The sequence below is a fragment of the Lichenostomus cassidix genome, chromosome 15 (assembly GCF_008360975.1).
Source record: "Lichenostomus cassidix isolate B80296 chromosome 15, HeHo_3.0, whole genome shotgun sequence".
Classification (NCBI taxonomy): domain Eukaryota; kingdom Metazoa; phylum Chordata; class Aves; order Passeriformes; family Meliphagidae; genus Lichenostomus; species Lichenostomus cassidix.
The window spans coordinates 11,163,809-11,185,527 of NC_139496.1; the positions used below are offsets into that span (position 1 = coordinate 11,163,809).

Consider the following 21,719-nt stretch of genomic DNA (forward strand, 5'->3'; position numbering starts at 1 on the left):
GACATGTTAGGCCAGGGGGGTGAAGGAGGAAGGGAGAACACCCTAATTACAAAGGAGGGGATAGAACAGCACAAATCACTGCTGCTCAGGGATCAATCTGCTCCCAGAATGCTGCAGGTGCCTTACCCAAGGGTAGATAAAATAATTATGTGTTAAAATAATGTAAAGAGACTCAAAAGGCTTTGCCGTTGTTGATAGAGGAAAAATTGAGGTAGATGTAGATTACAGGAAGATATGGAAAACCCATGCTAAATGTATAATGGTTTATGGATAAATGTATGAAGATCAGCAGCAGCAGGATGACAAAACATCACTCCAATCAAAGCACCAAACCCAAGTGTTTGCTCTTCATTGTCATATAATCCTAATTCTACAGCTACAGAGACACTTGTACCTGAGGCAGGAACCAGACTCTAGAGCGTGGAGAAAGCCAGAATCCATTCCTTGGGCCATGTTTGGTACCTTTGGTGTGTCTGAACACACAGTGGGCCAAACCAGTGATGAAATCCACCCCAAATGTTGCATTTCAAACAGCCCAGACCCACAGTGCTCATTCTGAGATTATGACTAATCCATCAGTTGATAGGATCTGCATTCCCAGGATTTCAGCTGCAGCTCCAAACCATTCAGCATAGCTAATAAGCATTAATTCACCATTTATCACTTGCACTTGCAAGTATGAAAACCCAGCCTTCCTCATCAGTCAGCCTGAAGTATATTCTGTCAGTGCCATCCCAACCCTACTGCAGGTACAGCCAGTGCTTGCAGCCTGCTGTGAGGTTTTGGGGTCCTGAGAGGTCCTGAAAGGACCCCAAAAGGCATTTTGCCATTCTCTGCACAGCTCTGATGGAAGAACCCCAAGAGAGAGAAGATACCACATATCTCTAAGATACCACAATGAACTACAGATGCTGTTATAAAGCCAGGCCAAGATATTCCGAGGGTGTCCATCTGCAGAGTTTTCCTAATCCCATATCAGCCATCAGCCTGAGCCTTCTCATTCATCAGCCCATTTATGAGAGTCAATGTGGATGCAGCAGGCACTGAAGAAGGAAAAATTATCTTTAGGCCTGGTGAGTTTATAATGTTTGGTACAGGCTGAGTTTTTGCCAAATTAATTTTGCTTATTTAACTGGGGACAGAAATGGAGACTTCAGGGAACAGTACCTGCTTCAGTCAGCTGTAAAAACTATATGTAAGATTCTGAATTTTGCAAATACCTTTAAAACTTGAGAGAAATTAGGAGGGAGAAAAATTAAGGAAATATTTTCACTTAAAAATTGCATTTTCCCACCCTTTATGACTCAATAATTCTAATTCCTTGCTGAACCAGAAACATGCTGAGAAAAAAGTTTTGACTGTGCTATTTTAGGATTTCCTTCCACAGCAAGAAAGAGGGAGTGAGAAAAACCCCTTGAACTTCAATAAACATCTCTGAGGGAAAGTTCAGATCTGTTCTCATTGTTTGCTTGACCTGCAGCCTGTGATGCCTGGTTTTAGTTTCATATTTAAATAAAACCCCAAACAACAACTTGTTTTCAATCAAAGAAAGACAACATTAGAAATAAACAGATTTGTTGCCATGAGCCAAGTTTGTCCTGAGATGCAAAACAACACCTAGAAGTCTTGAACTTCCTCCTGGAATGAAATCACTTTTTAAATTGTTGATGTGCTTTTAACGGATATATATTCAGGCAGTTCATTAATGACAGGGTGACATCTATTTGTGACCATTCCTGCTGAAGCACAGGCATTACCCAGGTACCCCTCACTGGGAATGAAGTGACCACCTTGTCCCCAGCCCTGGCACCAGGGCAGCTGTCTGTGCTGCTCCTGCTCCAAAGACACATGGAAAAGTCCCCTGGAAATAGTGGCAATCCCAGAACCTTTCCTTAGGCTCCTCACCGAGCAGGAGGAATGAATCCGTGGGCTGTGGTTGTGCATTTTCTCCCTTGTTATCTCTCTAGTTGATGCTTCATCACTTGCCATGGTCAACAAGGACCCTTTGAAGTCCCTCTGCACGCGAGTGGAAAGTTCATTTGGAGTCTGGCTGCATGAGGAACACACAGTTTGAGAAGTCCCTGCCACAGCTGGGAGGGAGCAGCACTTTGTGAAGGACGGATGTTCTGGAGCAGCAATAGCCCTGCAGGGACCCCTGACTCGAGTCCCTGTGTGCTACAAACACTAAATATAGCCAGCTCTCAGGGATACTGAATAAGCTGTAAAGGATGAAACTATAAAGCGCCATCCCAAAGTGAGAAAAGGGAGAGGATGAAAGGCCAGGATGTTGTCCTTACCCCCAGAAGCCACACTGCAGCACAGCACTCAGGTCAGCTGTGGTAACATCCATTTTTCCAGTGCTGTAACTATTTCCACTCCTCTTAACCCTCCAAGCATCTCCCCCTCCCCACACTCTACATCCCATCATATGACAAATGAGTTTGACCCTTCTCCAACCCCTCTCTGCAGTCTCTCATGGCTCCGGCACCGTTTGCTTCCTGCCTTTATTAAATCAGATGGGCTGTGTGTGCTGCGAGGCCCAGAGCCAGAGGAACACAGAGAGACACAGAGGGAATTAAGGGCCATCCTCTCCCAGCCTCCAGGGCTCTGTGTCTTCCATTTCCTCACTCTGGTTGCTTCACCAATGTGCCATTCCATCATTTTTTTCTCACTCTCATGATAAAATCACTCCTTCCACCCACCAGAAGGAGAGAAATGCAGAGCTCTCCCCAGTGTCACTCTGAACTGCAGGACTGCACTGTGGGCTTTCTAGGGTATTTATTATTGCACTGCCTTACTTGAACAAGGCTGGTTCCTTCTGTCCCTTTCCCCACTGCTTATTTCTCTCTCTCTTTTTCACTTCCCTGCACCTCTGACCTTTTTATTCCTTCTCCCTGTCCAACCCCCTCTGACAATTTGCCCCTCTCTCAAAGGGAGACCATTACCAAATTTCTGGCCACCAGAGATTTCTAAAATTTTAACCCTGACTTTTGGGGACCTTCTTTGCTTCTTATCTCACTGTGCTGGGACAGTTGGATCCCTCTGCTTTCTCACTTGTGTTTGGATGGGATGAAGAAAGATTGAGAATATAATTCAAGCTAAACACTTCTTTTGAAAATCACTATTTCTTTCAAACAGAAAGATTCAGTGGGGATGGGTTGGTCTGCCTCATTTCTCAGGAGATTTGAGAGCCTTGGCTTGGACTTCTGCAGCCATGAGGACCTGGATAGTCCCAGCTGTGGTCTGTTAGGAAGCCAGCAGGGCTGTCCCTGCTGATGGTCTCAATACCTGTCAGTGATGATTTTCCAAATGTGGGTACTTACTTTCTAACCTGAACAAAACCAAATGCAAAAGTATCAACATCCTTCACAAAAACGGAGTTAGTTCTTACTCCAACGCAGGCAGCCCAGTGGTAACTCCACTCTGGTAGAACAGCACCAGACCCTTGTGCACCTGAGGACAGCACTCACCTCTTATCAGCCCTGACAATCTCTGACAGTTCAACATTCTGAAGTGAGAGATTTGTGTCACCCATTAGAGTAAGTGGGACTTGAAAGTAGATGCTGGAATTGAATCCCACACTTTGTAGGGTGGCGGATGTATAAATACTGCATGGAAGATCAATAAATGATTACTAGCTCTGTTAACAAGTGGCTAATGTCTTGTTACAGACTTTTACAGAGTCCAGTTGGTCAATAGGTTGCATTTAACCATGACTTATGATCACCTATATCACATAATAACCATGCCTGTAATATGCTTACACAGTCTATCCATCATGCATTAATCCTTTTAAATTTATTTATGAATATACTCCTACTCTAATGTTTCACCAAATGGAGTAATAACAACTGGCCAAAGAAGAACTGTGCATTTTGCAGCCATGCTTCACCTGGCCCAAGGAACTGATTTTGAATCACAGGTTCAGTTCAAACTCTCCTGGAGATTAGATCTGAAGCATTAGTTCAGGCTAAAGTATTCTAAGACTCCCTGAATTCAGTGGAACATGATCAGCCATCTCAGAGGGTGACAAGGAGGAAAACCACCAAGATGTCCAGAGCAGCTGTGGCTGCCCCTGGATCCCTGGAAGTGTCCAAGGCTAGGCTGGACAGGGCTTGGAGCAGGGCTTGTGGAAGCTGTCCCTGCCATGGCAAGGGGTGGCACTGGATGGGCTTTAGGGTCTCTCCCAACTCAACCCTTCCTAGGATTCTATAACTCTATGATTCTTGGGGGAAAAACACCAACCATGAATGAACAAATGGAGGCACAGAGTCCAGTAATGAAACAAGCTATTGTAAATTCTCTGTTTAATGTCTTTGGACTAGAAACTCTAAGTCTCTGTTTGTCAACTCCAGCTCTGCCTAGAAAGTCCTTCACAGCTCTACCCAGCCACTGGAAGTGAACCTTGTGACACAATGAGAGGCTCTCCCTTACTCCCTTCTAGCCTTACTCTTTCCCATCCTTACCCTTTTTCCATCCCCAACCTCCACGAAGATCATTTTAGGTTGATTTTAGTTTTAGACTGGTTGATTTACATTTCAGTCTGAATTTTCTCTGTGTGCTTTCACCATCTGGTAAGTAGGAAAGTGAACCTGGCCAACTGACTCTGTCGCACTTTCACTTTACTGTTAAACTTGTTTTTGCTGATACCTTTGCTCTTTGAGGGACCTAAATCATTCATTGTGACAAATTGGTGACACCCTTGGCAGTGTAGAGGAACAGGGAACCCCTGGACTGTCATCTTAGAGAGGGAGCCTTTTCCATACAAAACAGATCCTTGTTTTAAGAGCTCCAGCTCGAACCTCTTGATTCACTTTTCCATCTGTAAGGGATCCTGGACTGCCTTATTCCAGTGTATTTTCACAGAACAGAACAGGTTCTAAGCTTCAGTAATTTCTATTAAAATCAGGGTACTCTACACCCTCCACTCAGCTAAGCCATTAAAACACGAGAGTCAATATCTTCTTTTTTTCCCTTCCTATCTCCAGACTGGTGAGTGCACCAGCTATTGTACATATAATTGTGAGGAGTGTTAAGTTTTGCCTATCATTTTAAAAATCAAGTAGTTAAAGGGTATTTCAGAAATACTTAATGGGATTTTCCCACCAGTAAACCCTGTGCTCAGTGGTACATTTTAATAACAGCAGAATCAAAATCTCATTTATGGACTAAGAAGGTTGCACTGAGGGTAACATTAGGGGAGGCTTTGCCAGAGAAAACAGAAGACTTAATAAGAGAAGGGCTCAAGAGTATTAGTAAGAAAAGTTGTGAGCTGCCTACAGGCTTTTTCTCTTCTCGTATCAGAGGGGAAGAAAAGCCCCTGTGGTTGATTCATTATGCCATTTCATTTCTTCATGTATAATTTACATGCAATGTAAATACGGTAAATTATTATTTCTGGATTGCATTCTTGGGCCCTGATCCAAAGCCCACTGAAGCTGAGACAAAGTCTTCTAGGTTGCAAAAAATCAGACATTATTGAGAAACAGGCCTGTTCTATGCCAACACTCATTAGGAAGGGGTTCCAGCAAGGGTTAAAGACTCAGGGCCCTGCTCAGCAAAATGTTAAGTACATGCTTAACTTTAAGGTTATGCTCAAATCCCAAGTGGATCTAAAGCACATGGTTAATTGCTTTGCTGAATCAAAGCAAGTACAGATTTTTATCTGAATTTAACTGCTGCGTAATCTGGACTATAGCGTGGCTGACACCACAAGGAACTTTCTTGAAGAGCTTTGGAACTTTCTTATTCTGGATCCATCCGGCCACAAAAAAACCCCATAAGGAATAATCACAATGACTAGAACTGTTTTCCAAGTCAGGGGAAGAAAAAAAAATAGTTCTGTATCATCTTAGTTCTTAGAGGAAGAGTTGCATCTGTTTGGTTTTTTTTACATCAACTTCTTTGCTGTTTGGCTTTTCCCATCATGCTGCTCCAGGAGCTCAGCGGGGAAATCCTCCTAACTCAGGAGCTGCAAAAATTCCTTATTTGGGTGGCAAAGCAAAGCCAAGTGTCTGAAACCTCTGTGCTTTCTGATCCCAATAATCCTGTGTTGGAGCAAGATGACCTCAAAGGTCTTTTCAATTAAAATCTCCCAGATTTAACAATTCTAGGTAAAAGCAGTAATTCAGATGCTGCTTATGGGCTATTCTCCCCAACTTTTGCCTTACCTTCACTGTCTTGCAGCAAGGTGAAGAACACCCTCATAGATGAATGAAGGAGCTGTCTTCACCTCCCTAATTCCGTGTGATATATCCACTTTCTCTATCATTTCACTCTCCCCACACCTGAATTTAAAGGCAACTTCACACCCTTTCATCCTCTCAACGCTTTTTGTAAGGTGATGGGAAACAATTAGTCCTGTTCCTGAGGAACTCAAAGTCTGGCAAGTTTAACTACGGCCAAACCAGTTGCTGCTCGAGTTACTGTGCAAGTACCAACAGGCTGGCCTGCTCCAGCACAGTGGCCTTGTTTTTTAATGGTCTTTTCAAACATATGTTTCTAAACTCATAATCCTAATCACAGGAACTTCTAGCATTTTGCATGGGATCCCATTTTGCATGGGATCATACATCATGTGGCAAAGCAGTGATGACTCAATCATAAATCCACCAGCTCCCAGGTTTGCACCTCAACATTGAATCATCTACCTCTACCATGGCCCTTGGGCTCAAACTGCTGCCAGCAGGGTTTGCTCAGAAGGACAGGAACATGTCCTGTAGCTCAAGAGATCCCAAATTCCTCAGTTTTCTCCCTGCAGTGCTCTCAGAGTAATGTTAAGTTTTTTCCCCATTACTTCAAATGGCAAGTTTGAAAAGCACAAAGGGCTGCAAATGAACGGTAAATAAACTTTCCATTTCACCTGTGAGCCCCGGGATTTCACTGCAGGCTCCCAGCTCAGGCTCTCCTGTCCCTCTAGGAACACACAGTGCCCCAGTCCTTCAGCTCCCCTCGGATGGCCACAGCTGCCACTGCTTTGAGGAATCTCTGGAGAAATCCTCCAGAGCTGCCCAGGGATTTGGTAATGTCATCAGGAATGAGGAAAGATTGCAGGGGAGAATTCATACATATTAAAACGAGAGACAGCTCTGATATGGGTGCTGGAGGTCTTTCAAGGTTACCATATGCCACTGGATTAATCCCAACAGTCTTAAGGTAGAGGTGAGAAATGTTCAAATTATTTGATTAACTTCAAAAGGAAAGATTTTTACGCCTCTACCTTTTGGCAGTCCCCCTCTGCTCCCAAGCCAAGAAGAACTAGAAACCTCACAAGACAGCCAGCTCCATACCTCTGACCAACAGATTCCAAAAGTGTTGCAATCTTGGCTCACTTAAATCAGCCAGTTTTGAGAAGGAAAAATCTGTGCCAGTGTTACAATAATTGCCTGTCAGGAGCCTCTATTGAAAAGTCTATTTTTTTTTCCTTTTAAGTGGAAATTGGGACAGCCATGGAGAAATATCAAAGCTGTATTTTGCACCACTGAGAACTCCTGGCAAGCAGGCAAGAGCCAATTCCCTCCTAGTTTAGCATTTGCTGTAACAGCCTCTCAGAAACACATTGGGGCTGTCAGTGGGCATCCACAGAGAATGATTTGTACTGATCCACTGCAGCTGAGCAGGAGTCAGCATTTGCCATCAGACTGCAGGACTGGATTCCAAGTATTCCCAGTGAATTTCCTTTCTCCCTTCTTGCCCAAGTGAAAGGGAAGCAGAAGCTGTCTCAGCTGCTGCACACACCTTCCTGCTGGCACTTATCCTGGATGGAGCACTCCAGGGCAGGGCAAATGCCCTGAACGAGGCCGAGCCTCTAAGCCCAGGAAGCCACAGCCAGAGCAATTCTCCCTCCAAATATTCCAGCAGAACTGGGAGCCTGGAAGTGCCAGCCACTGGATTAAAGCTCCTCTTGGAAATGTCTCTCTGTTGTAGAACAATTGGACTATAAGGGTTCTAAATCCCCACTGCAGCTTTTAGTTGGGAAGTTTGAAAGGAGCAGCAACACCACTGCAGTACAGTCAATTCCCAGAACTCTGCTCTGCCACCTTCCATAGCCATCAGTTTTCCTCCAGCTGCCAGCAGAGGAGGGAACAAAAGGCATTCCCCTTTCACAGGAACAGCAGATAATACTCCACCCCTGAAGGTGCAAGAAGCTCACACCAATAAATCAGGGAAATCAAAAGCGGAGGTTTGCGTAGGTCGTGGTTTATATCCCGTAATCCCTCTCCAAAGGGAGCTTTCCTGCTGCCACACCCTAGCAACCCAACCAGCAGCTTGTTTGATGAGTCCCTGAGCGCCTTCAGGTGCTGTGTGGGCCACGCAGGATGAGCACTTGGGCTCTGAGGGGCTGCAGGTGAAATCAGGGCACAGACACACCCCGAGCAGTGTTCTCCACGGGCAGCCATCCCACGGCACGGGGCACAACCCAAGGAGTTTCCAACCTGAACGGCTGCCTCACACTCCCAGGGAATGATGCAATGTAACACACTGGTTTCCAATTTCAAAAACCTGCAAAAGAACCTTCACTGATGTATTTTGAATTCAGTTGTCTGTAGTGTAAATAAAGTTGTTCCACCTAAATGTGCATTTTAATTCTAATGGCAGCTGATCAATCTGTTCAGATGGTGTAATTCTCACAGTGTTCTGTGAACCAATATGCATTATAAATTTATGATTTTTATGTAGCAGAGCATTTTTTCCTATTGAATCAAAAAAACCCCACGCAAGCTCAATCAGAGGTGTCCAGAGGGCTAAGCCAAGAATTGTTGTTATTTAATTACTAGCGCACAACCTGCAGGTCCTTGGGAATAAATTTCTTCTTTACAAGAAAGTATGAAGAGCATGAAAATGAGGGGATTACTAAACAGAACAAAGATTTCAAACCAAGGAGAAGTGCACACAATCTAGAAATTTAACTTGGCAAAGCTCCTTCCAAACCCACCCTCCCCAGCTGCTCCTCCCAGGCCAGTTCTCCAATGCAAGTTACAAGAAACTGCTGTTCAAGGAACTGCTCAGAGAAGAAAATACTGGGCTGATGCCATGTCCTGGTGCTATTTTGGCCACCAAAAGAGGAAATTCCAGGGTAACACACCTGCTGCTCCCTGGTCTCACCAAGAAGAGTTTTTTAACTTCTCCAGAAAACCTTTCTACCCATGTGCAGACAAGTTGTCACACAGTGTGATGTGTCAGACAATAAACCAGGTGCTTATTTTTTGGTGTTTTAGGGATTCCAGGTTCTTCCTACAGAAGCACAGGGAGCATCCACCTCTGGGAGGATCCTGTGTGCAAACCCTGCTCTGGAAGAAGCAGACTCTAACTCACAATTTCCCTCCGCTCCACCTTGGCTCACGCCGAGCTGCTGGCCCCAGATCTGTACCAGCTGGGGAGGAAATCACACTGCACTCCTCTCGTGCCAGCTTTTAGGTGTTGCAGGTTTACTCATCCTCATACCATCATGCTGACGCGTTCCTGATTTGCCCAGACTAGAGCTGGTGTGGCTCGGGGAAAGACTTTGCTGGTCAGCTCCAGGTGAGTCATTCCCAGGGGCTGTGAAGGCAGCAGAACTGACACACACATCCTACGCTGAGCTTCAGCTTTGCTTTACTTCTGCTGAACAGAAGTGTTTTCTCATCACAGCACACTCCAATCATGCCTGCACATTGCTGGGAGACCTGGTTTCTCATGTTACGTATTTTAGCAGATTTACTGTTGTGGGAGACTCTCATTTTCCTTCAGTGTCCTGGTCCCTTAACAAGGGCCTTCATACAAAATATTTCTTGACTCCACTCTATTACTGGAATGTGCTGCCCAGGGAGGTGGTGGAGTCACCATCCCTGGAGGTGTTTAAGGAAAGACTGGACATGGCTCTCAGGGTTCTGGTTTGGTTGATGTGGTGGTGTTGGGTCATAGGTTGGACTCGAATCTCAGAGATCTTTTTCAACTTAATTGATTCTGGGATTCTCTCTAGACTGTCCCCATCCTCAAGTGCAGGTCTCTTAAGGTCCTCCTTCATTTCATTCCTCACAAAAGCATTATGTCCCTTCAAGATCCCCACGGGTACATTAGCCAAGGGCATTCCCACTAACTATCCAAACTCCAGAGGACACTTGAAGGCCGTTTGGACCTTTTGGCAATACCAGTCTCATGTCAGAGATGCCTTCCATACAGTGCTAGAAATACAGAGACCCTGAGCTTACAGAGAGATGCCAACAGTCCTTTCAATTATGCAGGGAACACCTCCAATGCCAATTTTTCTGCACCTGATTCTTAGCACTCAACTAGTGAACAAGGAAGCATATGCAGATATCTCTCCTCATCATGGCCAAAGTGGAGACAAATTTGTGGAGCCAAAGTGGAGACAAATCATGGCCAAAGTGGAGACAAACCATCCTCATGCATCCCCCCTCCTCTGCCCACTGAGACAGCAGGAAAGCCTCACTGGTGACAAGGAGAAGCTGAAGCCAATGCTGACCCAGCAAAATCCATTCAACGTTTGAAGAATCAAATCCTCTTTTTAATGTAAGTGTTCAGGAATACCAACTAAAATTAATGGAAGGAAGAAAGGCTTTTTGTGTATGGCTTGCAGACCTTCGTGATGGTGAATTTATATGCAATGCACATCTGCCTGGACTGAACTGTCACTTACTGTTTCCTAGGACAGAATCAAGCCCAGTGTGAAAGCTGGACTTAGACTCCCCAGCTCTGCATGCAAGGGATCACAGGGAAAAATAAATGACTAAACTGCACAACAAGTTAATAACAAAGCAAAATCCAGGATCGATATCTCCAACGCCCAACACTGCATGAACCGAAACACCAAAAAGCAATTCAAGGTTAACATCTGTCACTCTGAACTCCATCCAAAACTGAAACATGGAGTCAGACTATTGAATGAGCTAAGAGTCAGGTTCTTAAAGGACTCCAACCCATCAAATCAGCTCCAGATTTCCAATAACTAAACATCTACTGAATCCCTCAAAGGGCAGATTTCCAGAAGAGGGCTGACACATAAAAGTCTGTTCATTTATTCAGATGGCTAAACAGGAATCAGGACTTCTAAAAGCTCCCACTCCCACGTCTGGCAGTCATGAAGAGACGCCAAAGACAACCTAATGAGTGACGAGAATCAGTCAGTGATGCAGTGATGGGATTTATCAAATCAATCCAAGGAGACTCACTGAACTCCACCCCATGGAAATGAGTAAAAAGTGACCCCTAACCCCAGTACTGAATCCTTCTTTATCCGATACTCCTGAGAACAGGGAAACACTTAATGGCCTCAGTTCTAGATGCCCACAAATACTATGTTGCTGGGATTTTAAGCCCAGTCCTATCCTCATGTACCTGGAGAAACTCATATTCCAGATATTTGCTTGCCTGCCTGGCCCAAGAGCAGCTGTGAGGACCCAGGGAGATGACACAGGGAGAGTGTCAGTGGTGCTGAGCACAGTGGAAGGAAGCATCCCAAGGTGTGTAACTGGAGAGGAGCAGAAACTAGTAAAGGCAGCTGGGAATTTTTTCAGTTCCCAATGCTTGATTAATGCAAGTGATGCCAATGGTTACATGAAAGCAACTGAACTGCTCACTTATAGTACATTTCTCCATAAGATGTACTTCTCTGAGACATGAAACTTGCAGGGAACGAGTCCCCTTGTCAGTCCTTAAAAACATATATATAACACTCAGGAATGCTGCGATTCAGGGATGGACCTTTCTGCTGCTCTCTCCAAATTCCACCAACTGCAGAGAAGTCAGAGGGCTGATGAGCCCATGGCAGGGATCTAAGCCAAAGGTGCACAGTTAAAATCAATGTCTTTGCCCACGGCAGAGCTTTCAGACAAGTTCAAATGAAGCAGGTGAGGAACTCTGTACTCAATCATCCTTAGGTGTGTAAATGCTTTTGGCTTTGCTATTACTCACCTGATTCCAGTGCTTTGTGCTCTCCCCAATACATCAATATATAAACAGAGGTCAAGGACAGATGGGTGTTACAATGCTTCCCCAAATATTAGTGATTTATTCCCAGTCCCTGGGATATTATTTTAATATATCTTACTTTGTCAATATAATGGTGATGGAATGCCCCTTCAGGTGAAAAGCAAAGCACCTCTGTTCAAAGCAGCAGAGAAATGAGGGAAAGCAAAGGAGCAAGATGTGTTAGATGCTGTCTCAGAACACCTGTGCTGCAACAGGAGTTAAATGGATGTAGCTACAAGGGCCCTCAGGTTTGGGTCTCACAGGGCTCTCCCACCACACCGCACAGCCATGGCAGCTCATGCACAGGAATAGGCACTGGGCTGTGCTTCTGGGAGGAATAAAATCTACACTCATTAAACTATTTGCCTCGCATATTTTAGACCAATACCTGGAAAAAGCCTCTGGAAAGCACATGCTTTAGTTCTAAGGTGACACATATTAACTTAGATATCCTAAAATATATTTTATAAATGTGAACAAGAATGTTAGGTAAAAAAACCCCAACAACCCAAAAAAGCAACAGATATAGTGACACAATTTCACCATGTTAAAAGATCCCAATAGAAGGAAATGCAAACACTACTAATAACTACAACAATTCTTTCCTACAGCATAAGTTGTCTTGCACATTCCTGCATTTTCTGCGAAGTATAGAACTTAATATAGTATTCTCTCCATGAAAAGATGTTTATCAGAAGACAGACATGACACACAGTCAGCCTGAGTAAACATCAGGGTTCATAATTTGTATTTTTTGACATTTTGTGCAGCCTTAATGTTAAATTAATCTTGTTTTATTGCATTTAACTGAGCAGTAGTTGGAGCTGACAGCTAAGTTGCTACCACCATCAGAGCTCTGGGAACTGAATTTCTTTTCTCTTCATTTAAGCCAATCCTCTGCAAGCTTCAGTGATTTTGGTAGAGGAACTACCAGATCATACCTTCACAGTGACAGAAAATGAGGCCCAAAGTCTCTCTGAGAGACTTTCACCAAGTGACAGCTCACTTGTTTCGTTAGAGAGAAGCAAATACCTTAAAATCTCCGGGCTTCCCTTGTGGCTTCTCCCAGCTCCAAACCCTAAGGACTCCCTGAGCATCTCTGGATCCAAGTAATGGCCATCGAAGTCAGCAGCATCTTAGAGGAAAACAACCTCGACTGCTTTGATCTGCAAATTGGGCCCTGAAGTTCCCCTGCCCTGAGCACTGAGCACAGCCCATGGCAGAGCAACACTGACCCCCTCACAAAGCCTCATTTTGTTCTGATTCCTCATTCAGTGCATTGCTAATGGACAAGGATATGCAGGAAGGGATAAGAAGAAGAGTATAAAATTTAAATGCACATATATAGTTTTTCTTTTGCTTCCCCCCCCTCTCCATTTCACCCTTTATAAACACAGCCTCCCTCTATATAAATATATAACCATGCATCTTTGTGTACTGGAGCCCAGGGCTAATGTTGAGCTGACAATAGTGGCACTAATGCTAATGAATTCTGATTATTCGGATCGGTCATTAAACTAATAAGCCCATCTCCAAATTAGCGTGGCTGCTTCAGCCAGCGAAAATTTAATCAAATCTGCTTCATTATTTCAGACGTGGTGCACTTGGCGAAAGTGACTGCAGGAAAGGAGAATGGGACCCTCATCTGATAATTTTATCACTTGACTGCCAGACCATGAAAAAATCGGTGTGATGAATTTTTTTTCTCTGGGGGGTGAGGGTGTGGAGCAGAGGGTGTGTGCATGCGTGTGTGTGCGTGTGCTCTTGGAGCTTTCGCTCATGTTCCCTCCTAATTAAACTGAACCAGCCTCCTTTCCTCTGCCCTGCAACTGTTTTGTTTTTCCACATCTTCCCCACCCCCTTTCAACATCTTCGCTCTCTTCTCTTCCTTCCCCCAGGTCCTCCTCTGCCTCCATCTCATCCCCTTTGCACGCATGACCAAGGAGCAGCTTTCAGCATGAGACAGAGGTTGGTGAGACTTCCCTGAGCTGCACAGCAGTACAGCCTCTGTCTTGCCCAACTCCAGCCTCCTTAGCCACAGATTTGCCTCCCCTGTGTCTCCCCACCCTTATTTTTCTCTTCCTTTCTGAAGAAAACAAAAGCAGAAAACATATATCCTGGGAAACTCCAACAACTTTCTGTCTTGCTTCCCTCCCTTGTTTTTCCTTGGACTGTGAATATTTTAAATGCAGGTCCACTATTACTCTAAGAACAAAAACAAGCCCACCTTATCAAAGAATCTCAGAATGGTCTGGGTTGGAAGGGATCTTAAAGACCACCCAGTTCCACCCCCTGCCATGGGCAGGGACACCTTCCAATGGAGCAGGTTGCTCCAAACTCTGTCCAACCTGACCTTCCAGGTTGGGGGAACACTTCCAGGGATGGGGAATCCACTGCTTCTCTGAGCAACCTGTGCCATGGCCTCCCCACCTCGGCAAGACAAACTCACCCTCTATAGAAATCTATTCCACTCACATGTCCGTAAGGCAGAGATCTAGTAATTCCTCCACTTACTAAAGCTAAGCAAAACAACAAAGTACTTTGGTTTTTACCCAAACCAAATATGGGTACAAAACCAATATTACAAAGCCAGAATGTAAATAAATTATCCAAAAAAAAAGGATCAGGCCTCACACATACATGAGCCTCATCAATGTGCAGCCATGCTCAGTGCTCTTCTCTCAGTAACTGTGTTCAGAAAGACAAATCTCACACTTTTGGTACTTGATGGCCCTGATGGCAAAGGAATAGGATAAGACATTTTGTCAGTACAAACATAATAAAGCAGTGGAAATAGAAATAGGAATAGAATAGGAGTCAAGGCAAAGCCCATCCTTCAACAATGAGCCAACATCCAAGATCTGGGAGCGCATGTGAAGAAAAGCAGTTTCCAACAGCAGCAGCCATTTCTGCTACAGCACATGGCAGATGTCTCAGGACTTTACTGGCAATGGTCCAAAGGCACCTGGAGGTCTTGTGTTATTCCCAGAGGTTCTCGGTCTTCGACTTCTGGCACAGATTTCCTCTCAAAAGTTGGGATTCAATTCCCATGACTAACAGCTTTCCAGATCTAAATTAGTCACCCAGACTCTCTTTATCTGCAAAAGACAGAACAGCTTCCAAAGGGCTACTCCTTGATTTCAATCATGATCTTCCATTTCAAGACAGAAGGAACACTCCCTGCAGGACAGCCTGGTTTGCTTCCATGACTGTATTAGAAATACAGATGGTTCTCTTTGATTTGACCAAAGTTATGTCTAAAATTAAGTCTGATGAGTTCTGGACCAAGGAAACATTCCCTGTGATATATCCTGGCCTGACAGGGTTTGTGAAGGTCTGAAGCATGTAGGTGCACAAGACTGATCTGCAACAGAAATCCTTACAACTGGAATCAGACACTGAAGATAAAGTTGACTGGCAGCCGACCAGGCTGTCAACAGCATCAAACACAAGTGTGCAGATGCCTTCTAAGAAAGGTACCAGAGTGATATCCAGCCATCAAGCAAATGAGCTCAAAATGCTCACAGGAAAGCAGAATGGAAGACTTTGGATCTAATGCCATCAGTTCAATGAGGCAAACAAAACATATGTTCTGTTAGCAGACTCTCTGGTAAGCTCTTAGTTGACACCCAACTGTGTTTGCTGCTCACTGGATGCCAAGCTTCAGCCTGTGACACACTGTGCTCAAGTGCTCTTCCTCTCCCTTTCCATCACCTCCTGCTTCCATGTCCTACCTACTGCTCCCCCCTTGGGTAAAGCACAGCATGTGGACCTCCTAAGGACAGATATCTCATCCAAAGGTCTTTGATTTAGCACAGAGTTCCAAATAGACTGGGCTTACCCCAAACAAGTCAGAGCTCTCAATCAGGACCTCACTGCTGTCTCCTTTCCCCAGCCTTGTTTAGATTGTTCCAGTGTTTCAGAGATTCTGCTCCTCCTCCTCACCCCCTTCAGAGCTCACTTACCCACACACTCCATCTAATTTCAGAGTGGAAGAACTGCAAAGCCAAAAAACAATTAATCTGACTGAGGCTATGCAGCACAGTAGCTACGAATGGAACTGGGATCTTGTGACTGATAGTTTTAGCAATTAGACAGCTCTTCCTTTCAAAATTCAGGTTGGTTTAGTTGATTGCACTCAGAGAAGGTTCTTCCTCACTGGCACACAAAAGAAGGGAGGAGAGGACACCAGTGACAGGTACACACATCAAAAAGAGTTGAGAGCAGAGGTGAAAATACTCAGCAGAATGCAAAATATAGGTGTAACACAGGGTTTTGGATATTAGAGCCTAAATCAAGGAACAGAGAATTTGAAATTAAACTCAAGCACTGAAAAGCAGCCTTGCTGGGCCAGAGAGCCCAGCAGCACCTCGGCCATCACCTCCCACTGCCACCCTTCTGTGAGAGCCACGTCACAGAAAGGGAGCCAGAAACACTCCAGAAGCCAGGACCATGGAAAGGCATTTCAAAAAACATTTTAAAAACCACTTCTCAAACAAGGCTGGTGACCCCACTATCCTTTCAAAGCAACACTGCAGAAACAATTTCTTTTCCCCCTCCTGCCCAGGAATCAGTGACAGTCAGGATATAGGTGTACACAGAGAGACACACACAGAGCAGCTTTGCTACGAGAAAGGTTCAAGCTCTTGTGTCCTATCGCCTGGAGGAGCATGGGACATTTAGATCGTCCTCTGAGAGGGCCAGGGAGACCTTTACAAAATGACACACAGTTTGGGAGCCCTGAGATTCAAAGAGACAGGTACTCCGGTGGCCTTCTCAACTCTCCTTTCAGTCGTCAGGACCAAAGTTGGCTGCAGCCATGAACTATCCCCTGCTGGAAAAGGCCTGCCCATGGATCTGTGTCAGCACTGATTAGCTGTTGCCTGGCACGTCATCCATTTGCCATTTGTTAGGCCAAACATGCCAACATTGGTAATCTAATCTTTGGCCGGCGACGGCCTCTTCCAGGTTAAATGTATTAAAGGAGTCGAGGAAACGGGGCTGATTTCACAGGCTGTGGCCTGCAGGTTTCCAGCATGGCCTGACCCCCCTTCCCACCCCCTTCCCTGGAGATTGCCGGGGTCAGGACCTCCCCAGCATGGAGCTGAGTAAAACACTAACAGAGAGAGATGAGAGGATATTGGAAACATATTCTCAAGGCCTCAGTGCTTTGGAAATCTGAGAAGAACATGAGGCGTTAACTTAGAGCTTTCACTGCTGGGTTGTGTCTCTGTGTGTGCGTTTTTTAAAAAAAAAAACATGTTTCAACAAGAATTTGATAAAGATATCAGTTAGACAAGGTTGAGAGGTTTAAATGCAGCAGCAGCAGAAAGCATAGGGCTCTGTTCATGGGAGAATCCACATTACAAGACACCTTAACCCACAGCTCGTGCTGGGAAGAGGGATACTTTGTTTTTAAGGAAATACTTCAAGTATATCAAGTATATCTTCTCAAAAAGAACATAAATCCCTTTTATCTGACATAGGTTTCAAGGTATTCAGAGCTAACAGCACTGCTTGGTGCCCTGGCAGGGAGGGATGCATCTGGGAATCCTTAAAAATGAGAATTATGGATCTAAAACCAAGGAAAACAGCCATCAGGATTCCCAAAGAGTCCTTTTTTTTCCCTGAAGGTAAGGGAATTCTACAGAGGTGCCATGTAGCTGGGTGTTTGAGACCCCTTGGAGCTCTGTCTTGAGCAGATTGAGGTCCCTAATGAGATAATTTCACTAAAATTAAAGGTTAGAAATGAACTAAAGGCTTTAACACAAATGAAGGTGCAGAGGACCAGCACTAAATCCCAGAGACAGGCTCTGCTGCAGCTCAACATCGGATTACAGATGAAAACACTTAGGGGAAAGATTTCCTAGAAAGTTCCCTTGCTTTGAAAACAATACTCAGGATGTTTCACAAACGACCCAAAATAAGAAAATTTTCTCTGGCTTCAGTCCATCATAGCAGCTAGGATTGTGTTGGTTCCCAAAAAGCTCATGGACACAAGCTGCCCATTCTCATTATTATCACTGCTCTATTTGCATGTTTTTCTCCAAAGACTAGCTTGGGACACACATTTCCTCTGTCCTGTCAACATTCAAGCACTCGGGGAAAATTTCATATTTACATAGAAAAAATAGATAAGTTTGCAATGATCCTTCTGACTGAAAGAAAATTTACATGATGGAAAACCTTTCTTTTGAGTGCCTCACCACTCAAAATAACGTTTGTGTGTCGGAATTGGTTCTTTCCTTTGGGAAAAAATTTTAATGACGCTCAAATATTTGTGGCAAAACGTAGTCTGTCCCTGGACACTGAGAGTTCCCAGATGGTACTGAATGCTCCTGTCAGGAAACCAATTCCTTCTTTGTAGTTTGCTTGGTGCTAATGTGTATTTTTTATCAGTTATTTCTTTGGTGCTAATTCATTCATCTTCAAATAGGCTGCTGACACCAGCCAGTGGGGTAGGAAAGGGATACAAAGGTGGAACCAATCTGGGAAGGGAGAGTGATCAGGGCACTGGGCTGTGCTGGCAACTCGGTGCTAGGCACAGACAGAACCTGACACCCAAAAGAAGGCATTTAATCCCACTGATGCTGAGTGGAACGGACAGGACAGAGCAGCTGCAAGCAAACTTCACTTTCTTTAATCCTATGTTCCTGCTTAACATCCCCTTTAAGAGAAGGATGGGCTGGGGAGATGTCTATGATCTGTCTGAAGAGATGACAGGCAAGAGGAGGCTCCGGGGGGTTGCTGAAGGAAAGACACTGTGGGCAGGGAAACACAAGTGCCAGCTCATTCACCACTTGTCCTCAGCATAACAGCTCAGGCATCCAAAAATCACCACAGAGATTTAATTCCCACTGTTCTGGCCTGCCCTCCCAAATACCAGTGTTGGGAGAATGAGGCTTTCAAATGAGATCATTCTGTGATGCTCAAATGCTGCAAAAACCCTATTCTCTGTGTTTTGCACTGTCTGATTCAGGCTTAGAAGTGGAAAAGGCCAAAGTGTGTCAAAAAGCACTTTATCTCACTTTTCCCAATTGTTTGTCTCAAATTCACAAAAACCCCTCATGGCTGAAGGACCTATTTTACCCAGTAAGTCCAACCCACACAGACAGGCCAGAGTCCCTGAGAAAGGTCACATTCTCATTTGGGTGTGAGACAGAGCTCTGGCAGCTCTGGGAAGCATCTCAGTTATAGGAGGACTTGGGAGAGACTGCTCCAGAGTCCAGCTGAATTTTCCAACCAGAAACCCCTCAGGACAGGTCCTTCCTGGGGTCTGCAATCTGGAAAACACTTGCCTTATTCACATTCCCTTCAAATGACCTGCAAGATCTGGCTCCAAGGCTAACCTCTCCCCTAGATTTTATTTCTCCCCCAGAAAGAGAAGTTAAGTGAGTTCAGGAAATGTTTTTTATTTTAAACATGGTTCTATTTCCCCGTTTACTACATGATTTCTCTATGCAAAGCCAGTGCTGTATTTATAAATATGTTTTCTTTACTGGATTTGAGGGTATAACTCAACATTTCCTGATCTGGCCCAAGTCCATCCTTCAAAATATCATTTTCCTTGTGGCTCTCTGGGTTTGAGGTTTTTTGCTTTGTTTCTGTTTTCTAAGGGACAAGGGTGAAACACACTGAAACCTGAACCAGACACAATTGTGAGACCTACTGGTGTCAAAGAGGTTTGGCATCAGATTTGTACAAAGATTACTGCAATCAGTGTTTACTGACTGCTGTGCATTTTGGATCAGGCCCTTGAACTCAGGATGCTTTTTTCCAAAGGAAGCTGTTTAGGGTTCTTTACTGCTGGTAGGAAACAGAAAAGGAGCTGCAGTGGTGAATTATTGGCATGACATTACTCCTGGGACCCCAAAAAAGAAATCCTATTAAAGAGAGTCCTTGTGATCTCATCGCTGTGTATTTCATGACTCTTCAAGAGGTTCTGCTAAAGTCATTCCCAGAAATTTTCCCCTGGAAAGGCTCAGGGGAGAAAGGGGCTGATCACCCGCTGGTCTGTTTAGCATTTACTGCCTCTGGAAGCAAGAGGGGCTTTTTTCTACAAGCAGCAGCAGTGTGTAAAGCAGCCTGGAGATTCCTGGAGGAGAAAGCAAAGGCAGCCAGGATGCAATATTTCACAAGTTGGCCCTTCCTGGGGAGCCCTGAGGTCACAGAGCACCTTCCCGTGTTACATGGACACTGCTGACACTCTGCCCACCATGCTGTTCAACAGACACAGGCAAAAGTCACAGTGTGAGCAAGGACACACTAAATGCCTGAAATCCTAAATAATCATGATAATGCCTAAGCAGAGGGGCAGAGAGAGCCATCTCTAAGGTAAGGCCAGTATTAATTTTTATTGAGGAATCCCAAACCAATGCAGTCCCTAACAATTAACAGAGGTTTTAATAAGTTTCTCCTATACAAAGGTTTCCTTGGATAAGAACCCTGCTCAGTACTGCTCTAATCCCTCTGGATGTTTCCTGCCCATTACAGACCCTGAGCACTGATCACATTAATTCAGCAATTGTAGGAAATTAATTCCTACCAAGATGTGATCTGGAGTCACTCACCCTTTCTCAGTCTATTACATTTTCTCACTCTTTTAAAGTACATCAGCAAGGATAAAGGCAGAATTTTAAAACCATTCTTCTTACTAGCACAGCGAAATTTAAGTGTGAGGTACTCGGGCCCTGGAAATAGTGGGGAGAACAAGGAACAACAGTCTCACCTGAGCTTGCCCCAGTGCTCCTTTGAAGGCTCCATTTCAAATCCACAAACCTAATCCATGCAATAAGGGACAGGTTGGAGGACTGGAACCCCAAATTTAAACAAATAGCAAAGGATAAGTCTCAAAAGCACAGTAAGACAGAGCAGGATGAAAAAGAAAAAGAGCTTTTCCTAACAGTGAATTCATTTCATTGCCAACTGCTTTGGTACCTTGGTGAGAATACAGCAGAGAAATCCCAATAATCTTATCAAGTTTTATATTCTGTTAGATGAAGAAAACCACCCACTGAAGAAAAACTGTGCATACAAAGAAAAATGTTTAAAGTTAAGATAGTTAATAAAATACATTCCAAATATATATAATCAGCACTGTGCTTAAGAGCTACGCAAATGCTGCAGCTTTAAAGATTGATATCAGCACAAGGGCTTGGACTTTATTTCACTTTCACACAGTTCCAAAGGTGACAGCCAAGAGAAGCATTTTTGGCTGCTCAGAACTCTTGGATCAGAGCAATGCTCCATACAGTTGTAGATGAAGTCCCCATTAATGAAATCCTTTTTTCTACACATTTAAAAGGCCACCTGCAACGTTCTGTACAAAACCCTTGATAAATAGAAGAAATCAATGTATTTCTGCCCAAGTTTTCTCTCCCCACAGTCCCAGGGTTGGGATGACCCTTCATAACAGGTATTAGCAAAGAGCTCCTTCCCCTTGACCTCTCCTGTGGGGTTTCCCTCCTGCCACAAGCAGAATTCCCTGTCTGGCACTGAAATGGCAACATCAAGTCAAGAAGAACTTGTGATTGTGAAGTAAAGGAATTTAGCAACCAAACATTTAGTGTTTTGTGCTTTTGAGGGTTTTTTTGTCAATAACGCTATTAATATCAACATATCAGACATAAATAACTTTCCTTAAAAACTCCCTTGTCTCTCCAGTTAAGATTCCAGAGCACAGAGTATCTCTGGCAAACACAACCACACTTCCAGGAAAACAAAAGTAAATTCATACTTCTGGTATTTTC

At 44.3% G+C, this 21,719-nt stretch overlaps 1 long non-coding RNA gene across 2 annotated transcripts in view; it reads right to left on the reverse strand.

Annotated features, from left to right (window-relative positions):
• Positions 1-21,719, reverse strand: part of LOC146430438 (uncharacterized) — a 227,433-nt gene that overhangs the window by 75,670 nt on the left and 130,044 nt on the right. The window lies entirely within an intron of this gene.